Source organism: Papio anubis, chromosome 10 (genome assembly GCF_008728515.1).
Source record: "Papio anubis isolate 15944 chromosome 10, Panubis1.0, whole genome shotgun sequence".
NCBI lineage: Eukaryota > Metazoa > Chordata > Mammalia > Primates > Cercopithecidae > Papio > Papio anubis.
This window is the reverse complement of record NC_044985.1, coordinates 603,593-620,019: the sequence shown is the minus strand read 5'-3', so window position 1 is coordinate 620,019 and position 16,427 is coordinate 603,593.

The window sequence follows — 16,427 nt, the reverse complement described above, 5'->3', positions numbered from 1 at the left end:
CTCATCATGTATGTTATAGACAAACTCAGGGAGCTACTCAGACAACTGACGTAAACAAGGGGTTTGATCATGGGGCACTGGTGGCATTAAGATGACCTGGGATCCAGGGGCCAGAATTCCCAGCCAGGCTCAAGTCACAGCTGCTTCCTCGGTACTCCTCACATTAGAATGCTGATCATCCCCATTTGCCTGGAATCAAGGGCATTCCTGGAATGTGGGACTTCAAGAGCTAAACCCAGGACAGTTCCAGGTAGATCAAGGAATTGCAGTCTCTCCACTCCCCACATACAGCAAATAGGAATCAGCAACTTCTTAATGACTGGGAGGCTGTTTTCTAAAAACTTCAATCTAAAACTCAGTACTCACGAGTAAACAGGCGTGGGGTGGGGAGCTGAGGTGAGCCTGCTGCGTTGGTGTCTGCCGTGCTCAGGTGCACATAGGTGCAGCACGTGGGCGGGAAGCACGGAGGTGGGGGGGGGCAACACGGAGCAGCAGTGACAGCAACCAGCCAGGAGTGCAGACTTAAGGGGGAGTTTGACCGGGACTGGACCCACGTTTCCATGTGGAACAATCCACTGAAGAAGTGAGGGGCCCTTGGACCTCAGACTCTCCCTAGTGTCTAAAATGTAGGGTGACCAGCCAGCCCAGTTTTCCTAGGCCTGTCCCAGTTTTAGCACCAAAGTTCGATGTCCTGGGAAACCCCTCAGTCCCAAGCCTTGCAAAACTAAAATAATTAGCTGGGCATGCTCGCACAGCCCTTCCCCACCCCTGCCCCACACACGTTTACTCAGGAGTACTGAGTTTAGAGTCAGCGCCTAACGTGGCACCCAGGAAGGTTCTTCCTGTCTAACTCCCAACACCAGCTGTCCCGTGGGCAGCCTGTCGAAACCAGAAGGGCTTCGTCTTATCCGAGGCCTCCCAAGGGCAGAGTGTAGAGCACAGCTCGCCATGGTAGAGCAGAGCAGGCCACTGTGAGGGTCTGGCTTCCCTTCACATCCATGGGGAGGAAGTACCCGACTCTGCCTGCTGTTTCAAGGGCTTTGAAGAGAAGTGACTGGGAGGTTGTTTTCTAAAATCTTCAATCTAAAACTCAGTACTCCTGAGTAAACAGGTGTGGGGTGGGGAGCTGAGGCGAGCCGACAGTCGGAGGAACAGTCGGAGGAGAAGGGAAGGGCACACCAGCACATGTGGACATTCAGCCCATGGTGACCCTCCCCGTGAGGTGTACGTCCTGGACATTGAACCCATCTTCACAGTGTTCCCGTCTCTTGAGGAGGAAGGATAGGGAATGAGGTGGAACTTTTTGTTCCTACAAAATCCATTAAAGGTTTTTTTTGGTTTGTTTTTTTGTTTTGTTTTGAGACAGAGTCTTGCACCATTGCCCAGGCAGGAGTGCAGTGGCACGATCTCGGCTCACTGCAATCTCCACCTCCCAGGTACGAGCAATGATCCTGCCTCAGCCTCCCAGGTAGCTGGGATTATAGGCATAAACCACCATGCCCAGCTAATTTTTTTTGTATTTTTAGTAGAGACAGGATTTCACCATGTTGGCCAGGCTAGCTTTTTGAGACGGAGTCTTGCCCTGTCGCCCAGGGTGGAGTGCAGTGGTGCAATCTCGGCTCACCGAAACCTCTGCCAACCATATTCCAGCGATTCTCCTGCCTCAGCCTCCTGAGTAGCTGGGATTACAGGCATGCACCACTGTGCCTTGCTAATTTTGGTATTTTTAGTAGAGATGGAGTTTTGCCATGTTGGCCAGCCTGGTCTCAAACTCCTGACCTCAGGAGATCTGCCCACCTCGGCCCCCCGAAGTGCTGAGATTAGAGACGTGAGCCACCGCACCCAGCCCCATTAAAGGGTTTTATGCTAGGAAACAGCATGATGATGGAGAACAGCCCTTCAGAAACCCACGCATTCATCATTTCCTCGGTGAGTATGGGTAACGTATCTAGTAGATGCCAGGTACTATTCTACACACTGGGCATAAGGCCCTGAACAAACAGAACAAGTCCTGCTGCCATGGAGCTTCCGTTCCAGCAACACAAGACAAAACAAAGACATCCATATAGGGGTAGATGGGCATCCGTGCTCAGAGGGAAAATTGAGGGTGGCACTTGGGGGTTGTCATTTTAAGCAGGGTGGTACGAGTAGCTCTGACTGTGAAGATGCTACCTGAGGAGAGGACAGAGCAGGAGTGTGGGGCTGAGCCACCTGGCTCTCCAAGGGAAAATTTTTCAGCAAACAGAGTGACGAAAGTAAAGATGTGGAGGGAGATGATGCTGCCTGTCCCAAAGCAGTAGGGTCCAGTGTGCTGGGGAGAGTGACGGTGAGAGCCGAGAGGGGCTGGCGCCCACCATGCAGAGGCCTTCGGGCCACTGTGAGGGTCTGGCTTCCCTTCACATCCATGGGGAGGAAGTACCCGACTCTGCCTGCTGTTTCAAGGACTTTGAAGAGAAGTGACTGGGAGGTTGTTTTCTAAAAACTTCAATCTAAAACTCAGTACTCCTGAGTAAACAGGTGTGGGGTGGGGAGCTGAGGCGAGCCGACAGAGTGGGTGTCTGCCATGCTCAGGTGCACACAGGTGCAGCACATGGGCAGGAAGCATGGGAGGGCATGAAAAGAAGAAGACCAATTTAGTCTAGATGAAAAATGATGGTGGCTTGTAGCAAGGTGGCAGCTGTGTCTGAGAAATGGCTTAAGTTTGGGTTTGGGGGAGGCTAAAGTCGACAGGATTTGCTAATGAAATTCACATGGGGTATGACAGAAGAAATGCCTTGCAGGTGACTGGAAGGCACTAAACAGAAGGAAGTATTACCATCAATGGAGGTGGCAAAGGCTCAGGCAGTGGGCTGGAAGAATCAAGACATGAGCTTGGGATATTTTGAGTCTGCAGTGCCTAACAGGCATTCAGATGGAGATGTGGCATAGGGAACTGAATTTTCAAGACTGAAGTTCAAGGGGAAAGGACAGGTGAATAAGTCAATCAAGAATCCTTGGCACACAGACAGGATGCAAACTCATGGGAACTGATGAGATTATGAAGAGACAATGTCCCGGACTGAGCTCCAGGTAACCCCGAGTTTAGAAAGCAGAGGAAGGAACAGGAAAGGAGCCCAGAAGGAAGTCGCTTGTGAGGCAGGAATCCAGCAGTCTGAGGGAAAGGCGTGCTGTGCTAGGGAAGAAGAGGCCCGCTAGGGGGTGAGAAAGAGGAGGACTGACAACTAATGGTCCAGTTGGCCATGTGGAGGGCTCAAGATAAAGCAATGAGAGTGGGCAGCTCTTCTGACTGGCAGGTGAAAGAAATATGAGAGTGATATGTTTGTCAGGGAATGATGTGCTTGGAGCCCAGCAGGCCTTCTGGAGCATCTGTTGACAGCCCTTGCCTGATTCTGGTGGTTGATGAACAAGTGCGACAATGGTGGCCTCTGTCCAATCATGCTCCCCTCACCTGCCCACCAGTTTGTCTGGAGAGCATTTCCCAGTACACTTCCTGTCTACAAGCCCCGGTCTCAAAACCTGCCTCCCATGCAACCCAGCTGAAGACAGCAGGTGGACAAGATAGCAGGAGGAACAGCAAGAGATGTGAGGATGTGTGTGAGAGAGCAATTAAAAAGTTGAATTGCAAACTCTAAGCAGAGCATGGGGAGAGGTGAGAACCTTCTTGGCCACAGGAGAGTGAACAGGGGCTAATTCATTGGGTTAGAATCCTCTGGGTGCCGGAGTGGTTTTGGTAGGCGTGCTACAGAGTGTGCACCAGAAAGCAACCGCCAAGTGCACTGCTCAAAAGCAGGATAACAGAGTTGTTGGTAATGAGAGTCTAAGATTAGACAGTGGCAGAGGTGGCTGAGAGGGGTGGAGGATAGGATTATGGGAAGTGGGAAAGTCGTGGAACTGAGAGGCCAGAAAGTTGCCTGAATCGTCTAAGCAGTCATTAAACTCATTAGGAAGAATTGCATCTACATTGGTAGAGAAGAAGCCAGGGGCCGCATCCACAAGGAAAAAGGACATCATCCAGAGGCGTGGCTGTGGTGAAGCCTGATGGTGCACTTTCGAGGAGCAGGGCATGATTTTAGGGAACCTGAACATGGCAACACCCTTTGCTTCTTTAGGCTAAACTCCCTCGGTGCTTTCAGCAGGGGTTTGCATTCACAGTTCCCAAGCTTTCCCACCTCTGCGTGTTTATTCTTCGCTCAGACTCTGCCCGCCTGTGTATGCCTCAGGTGAGCGGGTGTATTAGCCCACAGGGCTCTCTTTGCTGTCACCAACAGCACTGAATGTGGCTGGTCCTTAAAGCTGCTTGGAATGACAGGGCCTGCTGCTGTGAGATGAAGCTACAACGTGAAGGGACTTTTTAATGGGCACTTAAACCTACAGAAATGAATCTTTTTTTTTTTTTTTTGAGATAGAGTCTTATTCTGTTGCCCAGACTGGAGTGCAATGGCGTGATCTCGGCTCACTGCAACATCTGCCTCCTGGGTTCAAGTGATTCTCCTGCCTCAGCCTCCCAAGTAACTGGGATTACAGGCACCCGCCACCACGCCCGGCTAATTTTTGTATTTTTACTAGAGATGGGATTTTGCCATGCTGTCCAGGCTGGTCTTGAACTTCTGACCTCAGGTGATCCACCTGCCTCAGCCCCTAAAATTGCTAGGATTACAGGCGTGAGCCACCACACCCAGCCGCAAATGAATCCTATCACTACAACAACAAAAACAACAACAACAAAACCTCACTTTGGAAGTCTACCCTCCACCTTTGTTCAAAACGCTTTGTTTCTTGTTGAGGTCTTCTTCAGCCCTCACTCTAATTATCTGGATAGTGAAAGACAATCTTTAGCTCATCAAGATACGTTATTGATATGGCTTGGATATTTGTCCCCACCCAAATCTTATGTTGAAATGCAGTCCCCAGGGCTGGAGGTTCATGGGGGCACTTCCCTCATGGCTTGGTGCTGTCCTGTGACAATAAGCTCTCATGGGAGCTGGTCGTTTGAAGTGTGTGGCACCTCCCCACCCTCTCTGTTGCTCCCGCTCTCACCATGGGACGTGGCTGCTCCTGCTTCACCTTCCAGCAAGAGTAAAAGCTTCCTGAGGCCGCCCCAGAAGCCCAGCAAATGCCGGTGTTGCGCTTCCACAGCCTGCGAAACCCTGAGCCAAACACACCTCCTTTCTTTATAATTACCCAGCCTCGGGTATTCCTTTAGAGCAATGCAAAAATGGCCTAACACAGTTATATGGAATTTCTATAAATGTTTAACTTAGAATCACTTCAGATTTACAAAAAAAAAAAAAATTTACCAAAGGTGATACAGAGTTCCCACACAACCTGTGCCCAGTTTCTCCTGATGGTAACCGCAGTGTGGCAGTACTCACAGCACAACTCAGGAGCCAGTGTTGACGCGTTATTACTAACTGCCCTCCACATTCTTTCTGCCTTCCTTAGTTTTTATCTAATGTCTTTATCTTTCCCACCATCCCACATTATGTTTTGTCATCACATCTTCTGAGGCTCCTCTTGGCTATTGCAGCTTCTCAGTCTTTCCTTGTCTTTGAAGACCCTGACAGTTATAAGGAGTGCCGGTCAGGTATTTTGTAGAATGTCCTTGAGTTGGAATTTGTCTGATATTCTCTCCTGATTAGACTGGGATTCTATGAGTTTTGAAAAGAAAGAACACAGAGGTAAAGCGCCACTCTTGTTGCATGATATCAAAGGTAAATGCTATCAACATGAAATTTCACTGTTGATGTAACTTTGATCCCCTGGCCGGAGCAGTGTTTGACAGATTTGTACAGTGTGAGAAAGTTACGATGTGCAGACTAAGGTTAAGGCCTGGGGCACTGTGTTCTACCTCTTTGAAGACAGAGTATCTGCAATGAATTACCTAAAATGCTTTTGCATAGGATGTTCGGCTGTTGCTTTCATTCCTTTATTTATTCAAACATTTATTTATATCAGTGTGGACTCAAGGATGTGTATCCTACACACTGGGTTACAATACAATACTACATTTTTGTTGTAGCTTTACTTTTCCAGCTGTGTCCATGGGGAGCACTGTTAATTGGCTCTGTGTCTCACTGTGATACCCACATAACTGTGGGGGTTTGTTTCTTTTTAACCACTTTCTTAGCTTTCTGGAACTATGAGATGTGCTAGTCTCATCTTGTATATTTTGCCCCCAGTCCCAGAATCATCCATTTTTTCAAAGAGTTCTGGTTTCTTTAGTTAGAGAATGGTATTAAAAACCAAGATCTGGGGTCTGGGTGTGTTCAGTGCTCCTAGGGTGTTGTTACTTCTAGGCTTCCTCAGTTGATGTAGAAAAAACTGTGTATATAATAGCACAAAATGATACAAATATCTATGCCTATTTCTCTCTATATCCACGTGTATTTATATTAAGCTAAACATGAGTGCATCCTCTGACTTTGACCCACTGCCACACGCACAGTCCAGCCTCTCCCTTGCCTATCTGTATTCTTCCCTGCAGCAGCAGGAAACCTACTTCTCAACGCCCGCCCTCCTTTTGATTAACTGTTCCACCCCAGTGAGTATAAACAGTGGTTTCAGAATTGTTAACCTGTACCCCGACTGGAAATAACCTCACCTATGAGATTCCAGTGCACAGGGACATTTCCTTCTGCCTGTACTCCTGCAATCTCCACTAGGTCAGCACCTTCTTCCCAGCCACTTCAATAAGGTCATTTCATGTATTTGTAATGCAGTTGGATTATTTTTTCACACTATGCGTTCTATCCCACGTTCCTCTACCCACTACTTTTTAAATCTGCACACATTAAGGTTCACTTCTTCTTCTGTAAAGCTTTATGGGTTTTGGCAAATGTGTAGTACCACGTGTCTACCATGACCCTGTCGTACAAAATGGCACACTGCCTTAACACTCCCCTGGATTTCACCTCTTCAACCCTCTCCTCCAAGTCCCCAGCAGCCACTGATCCACTTACTATGCCCATTATTTTCTCCTTTCTCAAATGCCATATAAATGAAATAGCACAGTAGGTAACTTTTTCCTACTGGCTTCTTTCACTTAGCAACATGCATTGAAGAGTATCCACGTTATCTCATGCCTTACAGCTCACTCCTCAGTCGTTTTCTTATTGTATGGATAGGCCGAAGCTTATCCAATCATTTTCTTATTGTATGGATAGGCCACAGTTTACTCATTCATCTACTAAAGGACTCTTGGTTGTTTGAGTTTTGTCAATTATGAATAAAGCTGCTATAAATATGTACTTGCAGATTTTTGTGTGAACCAACATTCTCCTAACAGTTGTGTAGATGTCTAAGAGTGTAATTACTAGATTGTATGGAAAGACTACAGTTAGTTCTGCAAGAAACTGCCAAACTGTCTTCCAAGGTGGCGCTAACATGCTGCATTCCCACCAGTGATGAATGAGCGTCCCTTCTGTATTCTCAACAGAAATTGGTATTGTCAGTGTTTGCATTTTAGCCATCCTAAGAGGTGTGTAAGTGGAAGGTCATTATTTCAATTTGAATTTCCCTAAATGACACATAAATTTCAGTGTCTTTTCATATTCCTACATGAATAATGCAAACAGATATGTTGTCCATTTTTTACACTGCATTGTTGGTTTTCTTCTTGTTGAAATTTAAGAGTTTCTTTTATATTTTAGATACAAGTCCTTTATCATATATAGATTTTTTTTTGGAAATATTTTCTCCCATTTGGTGACTTGCCTTTTCATTTTCTTAACATCGGCTTTCATAGAGCAAAAGTTTTAGTTTTAGTAATGTCCAACTTCTCTATTTTTTCTTTCATGGATCATACTTGGGAGCTGTGTCTAAAAACTCACAACCATCTCCAGTGTTACATGAATGTTTTCCTGTGTTTTGTTTCTAAAAATTTTATGACTTTGCCTTTCATATTTAGACTTATGACCTATTTTGAGTTAGCTTTGTGAAGCTGTAAGGTCTGTATCTAGTTTCATTATTTTGCACATGAATATCCAGTTGCTACAGAACCATTTCTTGAAAAGACCACCCTTTGGTCATTGAATTGCCTTTGTGTGTTTGTCTAAGATAAGTTGAGACTGTATTTCTATGGGTCTATTTCTAGGCTTTCTGTTCTTTTCTGTTGATATATGTGGCTTTTCTTTCTCAATAACAGGCTGTCTTGAATCCTGTCATTTTGTAGTAAATCTTGAAATCAGATAGTGTGTGCCTTTCAACTTGGTTCTTCTTTTACAGTTTTGTTTTGGCTGTTCTGTGTCATTTGCCTTTCTACATAAATGTTAGAATCATTTTGCTGGTATCTACTAAGTAGCTTGATAGGACTTTCTAAATTTATTAAATCTATAGGTTACATTGATAAGAATTGAAATCTTAACAATATTGACTCACCAATTCATTAAAACAATATGTCTCTCCATTTGTTTGCATATTTTTATTTTTTAATCCATTTTTGTAGATTTCCACATATAGGAAATCATAAGTATTCCATTTTGGAGACTGCTATTGTTTTCTTTAAATTTTACTTTCTAATTGGTCATTGCTGATATACAGGGAAGTATACAGGGAAGCAACTGACTTTTCTTTTTTGCATCTATTAAAAAGAAACCCCATATCCACTAGCAGTCTTTTCCCATTACCTCATCTCCCCATTCCGTGGCAACCCCTAATCTACATTTTATCTCTAAGGATTTGCCTAATCTGGACATTTGATATAAATTGAACTATACAATATGTGGTCTTTTGCATCAGGCTTTCTCACTTCACACAATGTTTCCAGCATTCATCCATGCTGTAGCATGTATCAAGACTTCATTCTTTTTTATTGACAAATAATATTCCATTCTATGAACAGGCCACCTTTTGTTTTTCCATCCACTTTTTGGTTACTAGGAATAATGCTTCTGTAAACATGTACAAGTGGAATTTTTTGTAATCCTGATGAAATTTTATTTTAATTAAAGCCCTGTATAATGTTGAAAGACAGAGTGTTTTAAACACCATCAGTTCCACTATGACAAAACCAACTGATTCCAAGAAGGAATCCAGGAATATGAGTTTGTCTGTTTTAATTGAGAGAATCATAGAGTTACCTGCAGTTGTAGGAAATAATAAAGATCCTTTGTATACTTTTCCCAGTTTCTTCCAATGGTAACATTTTGAAACTCTATAGTATATTGTTGCATCCAGGATATTGACATTTTTATCATCTGAAATAACAATAAGGGAATACAGCACTGTATAGAGTGGTTAGGGACAGAGAGAAGAGAAGGAAGGTGAACAGACGAGAGGAACCCACGTGGTGCTGGAGCTCTCCAGTATCTTACTAATGGTGGGTGTCACTAACAGGTGATAAAACTGTATAAAGTTAATATGCATACACCTGCTCTCCTCCACATAAACACACACACACAAGCAAATCTGAGTGAATCTGAATATGATTAGTGGATTATATCAATGTCCATATGCTGATCAGTGGTGAAGATCCCTCTCTCACGTAATACTAGTAACTTGTACCTTCTCTCTTTTTCTTTGTAAACCAGGCAGATGACTACGAACTGTCTTGATCATTTCAAAAACCAAACAGGTTTTGTTGATTTTTTCTACTGTTTTCCTGTTTTCAATATCCTTGATTTCTGTTCTAATTTTTACTGGGGGCTTTATGTTTACTTTCTTCTTCTTTCTCTAATTCGCCAAAGTGGAAACTTAATTTTTTATTTCATGTTTTTCTTCTTTACTAACATATGCATTTAATCTATTCATTTCCTTCAAGATACTGATATACGTTTCATATGTTTTCATAAGTTATATTCATTTTTATTGTACTCAAAATATTTTTCAATTTATCTTGAAATGTCTTTGACGTACAGATTATTTAGAAGTGTCTTGTTTCATTTCCAAATATTTGGGGATTTCCCAGCTATGTTTCTGTTATTTATTTCTAGTTAAATTTCACTGTGGTCGGAGAACACACCTTGTGTGATTTCTGTTTTACGTTTATGTGTTCAGGTGTGTCTGTGGCCAGAGTGTGGTCTATCTTGGTGAATGTTTCCTGTGAGCTTGAGAAGAATGTGTATTGTGCAATGGTTGGCTAAAGCATTCCATAAATGTCAATTAGATCCTGTTGGTTGATGGTGCTTTGCAGGTCATCTATATCTTTACTGATTTTCTGCCTGCTTCCTCTGTCAATTACTGAGACAAGTGTGCTAAAGTAGAGTTGGATGAGTCAATGTCTCCATGCAATTCTATCAGTTTTCACATCATGCATTTTGATGCGCTATCATTAGGTACATGCTATTAAGGACTGTTATGTCTTATTGAACAATTATAGTTTCTGATTCCCCTCTACTCCTAATAACTTTCCTTATTCTGAATTGTGCTTTGTTTGAGCTTAATATAGCTACTCTAGCTTTCTTTTTATTACTGTTAACACGTGTATCTTTCTCCATCTCTTTGCTTTTAACCCATTTGAGTCTTTATATTTGAAGAGGTTTTATTTTTAAGCAGCATGCTATTTGTTGTTTTTTTTTTAATCCACTCTAATAATATCTGTCTGTTAATTGCTGTGCTTAGACCATTCACATCTGAAGTAATTATTGGCTGGGTGTCGTGGCTCACACCTGTATGTTCAACACTTTGGGAAGCTGAGGTGGGAGGATCGCTTGAACTGACGAGTTCAAGACCAACCTGGGCAACATGGTGGGTCCCTGTCCCTACAAAAAAATACAAAAATTATCCAGGTGTGGCACATGCCTGTAGTCCCAGCTACTTGGGAAGCTGAGGTGGGAGGGTGGCTTGAGCCTGGGAGGTTGAGGCTGCAGTGAGTCGTAAGCGTGCCGCTGCACTCCAGCCTGGGTGACACAGTGAGACCCCTTTTCTAAAAAAAAAAAAATTATTGAACCATTGATTTATTTAGACTAATATCTGTTATCTTTTTAACTGTTTGCCTTTTGTTGTCTGTTTTTTTAACCTCTTTTTAGTCCCCTCTCATTTTAATTGAACCATTTACATGATTCCATTTCATCTCCTCTCTTAGTGTATTGCCTAACATTCTTTTAAACAATTTTTGTGGTCAGCCTACAGTTTACACTGTACAAAAAGCCTTATTTCTTGGTCATATTCCATGTCAGTTGCAGATCAGCTCTGGGTAAACTGCAGGTTGGCTGCAGCTCTGTGCCCATCTTTCTTATTCCAGGATTGAGGCTGAAGGAGCAGTCTCCAGTCCATGCTGCTCTCATGCTCAAGAAACATAGCAAGAAACAGGGAAACACACATGTAGCCCTTAGAGCTTCTGCTCAGATATGGCCAAGTCCAACGTCAGCAGGAAAGGGAACAACCTTCTGTCATGGGATGGCACTCAGCTCTCCCAGAAATTGGAGATCCCAGAAATCTCCAGATGGAGATGTAGAATCCTCTTACGGGGCAGGTAGAATAGATGCATGTACAGCCTGCACAGGCTCTAACAGAAATGGGGGTTAGTCGGTTGGCTCCCAGGAATGTAGGGTCAGGGCCTTGGCTCACGCTGTGGGCCAAACTCATGGTCCACTCAACAGGCAGGCCCATCAGCTCTGCTCTGCCCAGCACAGCAGCAGCAGCCTGCCACTGGCTCCATCATTGCAGGGCAGGGGAAGGTTCTTTTCTTTTCTCTTTCCTCTTATCCCAGGAGTATCTGTGCATTGAAGCGTATCTTGCTTCTCCATTGCCAGATGGTGAGACTGAACAAACAAAACAGATTTGAACTTGTAAAGTTTTCTTCAAGGCTAAAGAGTTTGAGGGCTGTTCTGATTGTGGTTCTCCTATCAAGTAGAAGTCCCTCACTGAAATCCACAGAAAATTCTGAAGTCAGTGCTCCTCAGTTCCTCAGTCTGCCATTGCCTCACCAACGCTGATGCTTCAGTGGATATGGGAGTCAGCTAGGGTGCTGGGAAGGAATATCAGTGACTCCAGAAGTTAGGAGAAAAGGAAAAAGAGGTCATCACAAAAGTCAAAGGAAGAGAGAGAGAAATGAAGACAAAGTCACCAGTCAATCCTTTCTCTCAATGCTCTGAGTATAGCACAGGGCCCCTTTCTGGGAGGTTGTGCAGTCCGAGACAGGGAGACTGGTGCACCCATCCATTCAGCACCGAATGCCTGTCATGGGGGCAGAGGAGCAGGAGCAGCAGCCTGGGCGTGCCGCTGCAGAGGGGTGGTTAACCACTCAGTGAGAGCTGCCTCCGTGAAATGATAGAAGAAAAAGCCAGACCATAGGAGTTTCCAGAGTGACAGGGTAGGGAGAAAGGGGCAACTCCACTGGGTAGACACAGAAAGACAACACCTGTGTCATCCGCCCTCCATGACCACCCTCCTGTCATCCGCCCTCCATGACCACCCTCCTGTCAGCCTCCACTGTCCCCACACCAACTCTATTGGTGAGACCGGCTCTGCCTTTGTTCAAACTCCCTTTCTGTCAGCCACAGTGTCACTTACACAGGGCTACAAATTCACATATACAAAAGCAAAGTGCTTGAGTGTGTTTGGGTCACTTTAATAAAATACCATAAACTGTGCAGTTTATAAACAATAGGAATATATTTTTCACAGTTCAACAGCCTCGGAAGTCCAACATCAAGGTGGACCTGATTCGGTGTCTGGTGAGAGTCCACTTCCTGGTTCACAGATGGTCCCCTCTGTGTCCTCACACGGCAGAATGGGAAAGCAGCTGCCTGGAGCCTTTCTTTTTTTTTTTTTGAACGAGTCTCGCTCTGTCACCAGGCGCGATCTCAGCTCACTGCAACCTCCACCTCCCAGGTTCAGGCGATTCTCCTGCCTCAGCCTCCCAAGTAGCTGGGACTACAGGCACACGCCACCAAGCCAAGGTAATTTTGTATTTTTAGTAGAGACAGGGCTTCACCTTGTTGGTCATGATGGTCTCCGTCTCTTGACCTCATGATCCACCCTCCTTGGTCTCCCAAAGTGCTGGGATTACAGGCGTGAGCCACCACGCCCAGCCTGGGTCTTTCTTCTGAGGGTACTAATCCCACTCAAGAGGGTTCCACCTACAAAACTTACCTCCCAAAGCCCCACCTCCAAATGCCAGCACACTGAAAATTAAAGCGTCAACACACCAATTTGGGGGAGACACAAACATTCGGAGCCCAGCACAGAGCTATGCCTCCTGCCCTGTAATTGAACTTAAATCCCTGACTTGCCTGGGATAGAGTGACACTTCGCTTCTACACAGCTGAGCTGCTTCAGAGCTTCTGGCTTGTCCATCATTTCCAGCTCAGTTACTGGGCCTGGGCCATACCCCCCGCCCCCCACCCACCCTGCAGCTTATGCCGTGCTGCCCATTGGCAGCCCAGCCTGTCCTCTGCTGGCCCCGTTCTCTCCACTGTGGCCCACACTGGTCTTGGGATTTTGCTGACACATGGTGCACAGCCTGCAAGGCCTCTATAGAAATGAGCTCCTTTGCCTTCCCCAAAACCTTCCAGGGACATAGGAATTTCTAAAGTGGTCTCCCACAGCAGACAGGGACCAAATAATGTTTCAGAGATGGTGCAGCCCTCCCAAGTCCCCTGCCTTCAGGCACCCTCTCCCACAGCAGCCTGAGCCACTCCCACTCTGACACCATTCACCTGATAGAGAGATTTCCTCTTAGCTCCCCACAACTCAGTTTCCCAGAACTCAGGCCACACCTCATGCAATCATCTGGCCTCTGCCCTCTGGCTCTCCGGCAGCCCTTTCAATCCACCCTCAACCCTGCTCAGAATGTCTTTCTCCATTTTCCTGCCAGAGACTTTCCCTCTGAGATCATGGTACCCTTGTCTGGCTCTCTAACCCAGAGGGGAGGCCCTCAGGATAGAAAGGAACAAACTCAATGGAGCAGAGAGAAAACACGCCTGTTTATTGCACAGCCATAACGGAAGTGCTGCCACTGACGGATCACCTGTCACACACTGGGGCTTTTAGCATCTCGTCCTATTTCCTCCATGGTGTGGTCAAGGTCGTGTCCAGGCAATCCTGAGTCCACCCTCCACGCACTGCGTTTATTCAGTCCTCCCGATGTCTTGCAGGATTCCTGTTGCTTCTGTTCCTCCTAGTTCGAGGTTGTTGTTTTTTCAAACCTTCGACACGTTGTTGTTTTTTCAAACCTTCGACACATGTCTAAATTCTGTTATGTGTAGGTTCCCTAAATTGCTGCGGGAAGAAAGCCGTGGCACTAGTTTCTAGGACAGTCTATTTGAGCCCAAAGTCAAATGTGGATTCTGGTTCTGCACCATAGAATAAGGTCCTGTCGTCCTGTAAACTTGCTGTGGCAGAGACACAAGCGTTCTGCAGGCAGAAGCAGGCATCTCCTTTGAGCTACCTGGGTGGGAGGTGGAAGAATCAGAGGCCCCTTCTTGAGAAAGACTGTGAGGCCTGCACGGGCCAGCCAGGCAGGGGAAGGGCTGCTGGGGTGGGGCCCCAAGTATTTCACCACCAGGCCTGTCTCCTTCTCGGGTTATTCACTTCATTATTTTAAATGTTAAAGATTTTACTTTCTTTAGTTTTGGATAGTGAATGCACTCTTTTTTCAAATATTAAACGATACAAAAAGATGTGATTAGAAAGAAGTTCACCCCACCGTGCTTCCTTACCCCTCCCTAGTTCCTATTTTCCCATATGTAGTTACATTTCTTCCCTGCTATATAAACTTTTTAAACTTTATTTTTATTTTTTTATTTTTTGAGATGGAGTCTCACTCTGCTGCCCAGGCTGGAATGCACTGGTGTAATCCCAGCTCACTGCAGCCTCTGACTCCTGGGTTCAAGCAATTCTCCTGCCTCAGCCTCCTGAGTAGCTGGGAGTACAGGCATGTGCCACCGCACCTAGCTAATTTCTTTTCATTTTCTGAGATGGAGTCTCGCTCTGTCGCCCAGGCTGGAGTGCAGTGATGTGATCTCGGCTCACTGCAGCCTCTGTCTCCTGGGTTCAAGCGATTCTCCTGCCTCAGCCTCTGGAGTACCTGGGATTACAGGCAACTGCCACCATGCCCAGCTAACTTTTTTATTTTTACTAGAGATGGCGTTTCACCATGTTGGCCAGGCTGGTCTCGAACTTCTGACCTCAAGTGATCTGCCCACCTCAGCCTCCTGAAGTGCTGGGATGACGGGCGTGAGCCACTGTGCCCAGCGGAGCTTACTTTTCCAGTCTATTTTCTCTCTCAGTCAGAGTGGGACGTTTCTATTGTCCTACCGTTGTGTGAGGATTCCCTCCTCTCTCCCCTTCATTCTGCTTTAAGACTCTCTAGCTTCGTTTTTCTTTTCATTTTTGGTTACTGTATTTTTCCAATAGAAAGTTCTAAAATTCCCCTTTGGTTCTTCTTTGTATCTTCCCTTTTTGGGTTTAGACTTTCTATTTGCTTGCTGAGACTTCCTATTTTTATCATTCGTTTCAAGTTTGTTCACAATTTCTCACCATTTTGTGATGACTGCTTTCCCGTCATTCTCAGATCACTATACCGTCTCTGTTAACTCATGTTCACATCTAATGGTATTTTCAATTCAGTCTGAGACCTGCCTGGTTCTTGGGGTGCTGGAGGATATGTTTATCGGAACTTGGGTGCTTGGGGTATGATGTTACAAGACTCTGGATGTGATGGTAGTTTGGGCCCCCACAAGGCTTCCTCGGGCACCGTGGGCTGGAGCCTTGTTTGCTGGTGATGGTGAAAGTCCTGAAGCTCTGCCGCCACCCTGTGGGGCGGAGGCTCCGCGCTGCCCCAGTGAGGGGGAGTCCATGCTCCCCGTGTGGTCTCCACTGACCCTGCAGGTGGGGGCCCTGTGACTGCCCAGGGGATGGCGGTGCTGGCTCCTAGCCCACCTGCACTTCACCCCCAGGCTCAAGATACGGTGACCTCATTACAGCCTGGCCAGTGGGATATCCAGACCCTACTCATTTTTTTTGGTTGTTGAAGTGGGGTTGGGGCTGAGTGACCACAGTTTTTTCTGTGGTGTTTGGATGCAGTTTCTGTCTTGCTAGGCTGCCCCATTCCCAGTGGTGCGGCTGGAAGGTGCAGGATTTTCTTGCAGCTTTTTTCCTCCATGTTCATTGATGTTCCTGGGTTGCCAGCTTTTCCATCATCCAGTCTTGGATGTACTTGGCACGAAGAAAACCCAGGGAACTCGCCCTGCATGCTTCCTCACATCCCGAGGTCCCCAGCCAGCCTGCCTTCTTCTCTCCACCTTTCGGAGTCTCCCTGTGTCTGCTTTATATCTAGTATCCGGGGTGTTAGTTGTACTTAATGGGAGGAATAGGGAAGAGAATGTCTGCTCCGTCTTCCAGAAGGGAACGTCCCTGGCAGGAGCTATTCGTGCAGTTCTGTGTTGAGTCTGGCTTTTTTTGTGTTTTTGTTGGTTGCTGTTGTTACCGTGGACATGTATTGCTCACACAGTTGTTCCACCCACCCCACCCCAAAAGTACCTCGG